This window comes from Cupressus sempervirens, chromosome 3 (genome assembly GCF_028749045.1).
Source record: "Cupressus sempervirens isolate cs-2001-9-10 chromosome 3, ASM2874904v1, whole genome shotgun sequence".
Taxonomy (NCBI): Eukaryota; Viridiplantae; Streptophyta; class Pinopsida; order Cupressales; family Cupressaceae; genus Cupressus; species Cupressus sempervirens.
Genome location: NC_143120.1, coordinates 576,383,174 through 576,387,825, shown reverse-complemented (window position 1 = coordinate 576,387,825; position 4,652 = coordinate 576,383,174).

Sequence of the window (4,652 nt, the reverse complement as noted above, 5' to 3'; positions counted from 1 at the left end):
TCAGTACCGTTGAAGGGAAACTTTATACACCGATGGTATGTAGATGGTACTGTTTGCATATCATGAATCCAAGGTCTTCCTAGCAACACATTATAGGTGAGCGAGATGTCTAGGACTTGGAAAACCACATCTTTTCAATCGGACCAAAGCAGATTGGTAGCACAAATAGACCTTTAGAAGGCCTTTCAACCTCATCATGGGATTTGATGGTGATCTTTCACCTAGGGTCGATGGAAAATTCAAACATGCCTAGTTGTTGGATAATGTTAAAAGAGATAATGTTTAACCTTGCACCATTGTCTATCAAGACTCGATCAACGCGAGTACAAAAGATTTGGACTTCTATGTGGAGGGCAAGATTATGGGGATGATTGAGAGATCTGTCATCTTCTTTGGAAATTTTGAGGTAATGAGGTGAAGAAATGTGATTCACCATAGCTTGGAACCATTCTGCATCAATATCTGTGGGGACATTGGCAGAGCATAAGGCCTTTTCAAGAATATCCTTGTGTAAAGGAGATAGATCTAACAATTCAAAGATGGATATTTGTGCTGGGGTTTGTTGTAGTTGACTGACAAGGTCATAGCTAGAGATGGCTGAGGCAACTGCAGATGATAAGGCATTTTTAGGATCATTTGCAACTTTAAGGACAACTTTTGATTGCCCCCTAGTGACAACATTAAGTGTCTCACCATGCCAGGAGGAAGATTTTGCCACTCTAAGAACTACCTTAGGTTGAGTGTCCCTGTGTTGTTGTTGAGCATTTCATGTTTTTTAGACAACCTTAGGTTTTTCATCATTTGTATCATAATTGGGTTCTTTGTCTAACTTTTGACACATCATGCAAAGATATTCAACCGGTTCTATCATGTTAATGATGTTGTCAATGTCAGTGCATGTGTAGTTGATCATTGCATTATGATTTCTTTTGTTAGCCTTAGATGATTCCCCTTTTTCATACTTCGGTAGTCACTATTTAAAGGCTTTGTGATCAAAGTTTTTGACTAAGCCATTCATGATAACTTTGCCAACATCGACGAGATCTTGGATGACATCTTTGAGCTTAAAGAAATGTTTAGTGTTATGACCCTTACTCCTATGATAGTTGTAGAAATGATCCTCTTTCCACCAATCAGGCCTGACAAGTGGGTCATAGGGCCCAAAGTGGTTTGGAAGTGTGACTAGTTTGTTTGCATGTAAGGTCTTCAAGACCACATCATAAGGTTCGACCATAGGTGTATAAACAAATATTTTCTTAGCAACTTATTATTTTTGTCAAATGTTTGAGACTTTGAAGTCTGTTTTTGTTTCACAACATAAATAACATTAGAAAGGTTAAAGGCAGACTCCTTGGTCTTAGGAGCATCCACCACTCCGTCATTGACTATGTATTGGTTCTTATTCCAAAGCTTGTTCATATTATGTAAAAGAATACTGACAAAGATGTCAATCATCTCGATCTTAGGGACTTGCCAAGGATATCTAGAATGTAGAGATCTCCATTGTCGAAGATATGTTGCAAAGAGTTCTCCTTGTTTTTGTTTGATGTTGCACAAATCCAACATTGTGACAGGATGTTGTATGTTATAGGAATACTGTTGGATGAAACATTGTGCAAGTTCATCAAATGTTTTGAGAGGAGGTGTTAGTTTTGTAAACCATTTCATGGCTTGACCTCTCAAACTCCTAGGAAACAACCTCATGAGGTAAGTGTCTTCATGCATAAAGTCCATGCTAATAGCATAAAAGTACCTCACATGATCATGAGGGTCACTATTTCCATCATATTTGTCATATTTGTGAACCTCTATATCCCTAGGAAATGGAAGCATGTAAAAACTTTTATGAAAAGGAAGAGCACATATGGATTCAACAAAGGAGGTTTTAGGTTGTTCCTTAGAAACTTGTAGTTCAGCAAGTTGGTTTCTAAGTTTTGGCATTTCCTCTCTCAAAATTTCAGCCTCAGCTTGATGATAATTCTTTTCTCTATTAGCCATACGCATGGCCTCTAGGCGTGCTTGTTCTTCTAAGTGGCATTTTCTCTCCTCGGGAAACATGGTGATAAAGATGTTGTCTTCACCCTTAGGTGTATCAAAGGGTGTACCATGGAACCTTGTTGTAACCGACATGTATGAGTATGTCTTTGTTTAATAGGACGAGCAAGTATTTCAGATTTGAAGCTCATATAATCAAGAACAATCACTTGTCAAAGGTAAAATAGATGGCTTGTCAAGAGTGCTCAAGAATTTACAACACTAACAACTCAAGCCAAGAGAGTGAGCAAGAAGATGTATAGAAAGTAGCTAGGATAGAATGGTAACCAGACTTTGACAAGTGATTGGATTAGTGATGTTTCACAACTTACATCTGGCAAACTAAACCCATCTTTCCAACCTAGAATACTACCAAAGACAGAGATTTGTAACTAGTTTTAGGTAGGATGAAGCAACAACACCCTTGGATCAGCTGAGACATAGTTTCGACTCTGTTTTGGGAGCAACATAAACTAGATGATATTTCTCAAAGAGCCAGACAATATTAGGACAACAAGAAGTATCGTACGATAGAGTTTACAGTAACCAAGCAACACTTTTTAATTAGGTGATACTTTTCCTTAAGGAGGATGATACAACTCACTATAGAAAGATGATAGAACTTACATTAGTCATGCGATACAATTTTAGGAAAATAATATCGTATGATATTTCTCCAACAACAGTACGATGGTGTGGCAATGAATTGTGAAAAAGAGTAGTTTTGACCAAAAAAACTTGTGTTTTAGATTAGCAGTCGAGTTTTTCTTTAGACTAGAATGTTGTGTAGACAGTATAGGACCTTAGTTTTTGTCAGAGAACAACATGGTTTGCAAATAGTAGGGGTATTTTGCATGTCTCAATCAATTGAACAAGGGACAAAGAAAACTTGCCAACACACACTTGTGATATCAGAATAGATTTCTACCAATTCTAACAAGATGTTTGATTTGCAACAACATTTACACAAGTCTAACACATTCAAAAATACTTGCTAAGTAGATATACCTAAGAGTCGAGGTTCATTACTCAACAACTTGGCCCATACTAAGTGCCCCTTCACCTCACACCAAGTGGTTTCCCAAAAGAGATATTGTATTTGTCATAGAGGTGCCATAAGCATAACCAAGGGGACATAGATGGTGAGTGTAAAATATTGGGGTGATTTAGGTAATCCTCTAGGATTGATCCTTGCACCAAGAAGTTGAGCCGCAAAATAAGGTAGTTACTAAGCTAGAGTGTTTAGAAAGGGCTTCCATTTGTAATACTCCTCTTGCAACCATTTAAGGGACACCTTGCCTTGTGGCAAGTAACAGACCTTGCGACCATAAGAGCACCTTAAGCATTCTTGCTTAGCATTTTCCTCATGGTCCCAATCCTACAAGTACTCACACTAAGAGAAGACAAGTACTATGACTACCAAGGTTTTGTGTCCTTGATAGCCTTGAGTTTATATTGGGTTGGAATAGCGGGGTTTACTTGTCCCTAGTTGGGTCATTCCTCTCGATTTCTCAATAGAAGGCCCTCAAAAGGATTCTAGACTAAGAAAAATTGGATCCACTCTTGGAGTGAAGATTTCCAATTCACTGTGAGGGTGAAGAGCATACTCTCCTATCCCAATTGTTTCCCCTAAACACTCCAAGAAGCTCAATTAATCCTCTTGCTTTTAAAATCCAAAGGTGCGTCAAGATTTATGATTCACCACAAGGGTGAAGAGCATACTCTCCAATCACCAAGAGATCTCAATTACAGGTTTTATGTGCCTAAGAAAGGGAAACAACTAGTAAAATTGCCACACACAAACCAAAGGAAATACAAGCACGTGTTTGGTTTTTATGCATTTAGGCTGCCGCCTTGCAAACAACTGTTAGTAGCCTTTTTGTATTTAAAGCTTTGAAATGTGTTATTTTAAGGTAAGTATTCAAGCATTTAAGGAAAAAACCTACAAGCACAACTGTTAGTTCAACATGAGTTAGTCCCAAAATAATATGAAAGTCTGCAAACAAACCTTTGTCAGATTGTAAATGACCCTAAAAAACCTAGTAAACAGACAACAACAAATTGAAAAAAAAAACTTGATCAAAGAACCTGAACAACAAGCAGTTTCAGGATGGGCAACTTTTTATGCTGGAAGAGTATCGTATGATACTTTTTAGTATAACAGTATTATACTTTTCCCCCATGTGATAGTTTTTCCTATAGCCATGCAATATAACTTGCTTTATTGGTTTGATATAGTTCAGTATGGGCATGTGATACTTTTACTGGAAAAATATCACCCAACAATACTAACAAATGTTGTACAATATTGAGAAAGTATCACCCAATACTTGTGACTGTAAAAAAAGAGAGCAGACAAAATGCAAAAAATGCATAAAAAGATGCAGATTAGGAGCAAAATTAGAGTGTTCTACCCCACGGTGGGTGTAAAAAATGTACACTGTAAACCCTTCTATTCAAGTGATCACATGAATTGGAATCCTTGAATGTCAACTTAGAGCTCCCTATCCATGGAGTGCAAAGGTGTGTTTTGAGCAATATGAATAGCTCTCAATTGAGCCTTTGAGACACAACCCTTGTTAGTAAACCATGCAATGGGAGGTTCTTAAGACAAGAGC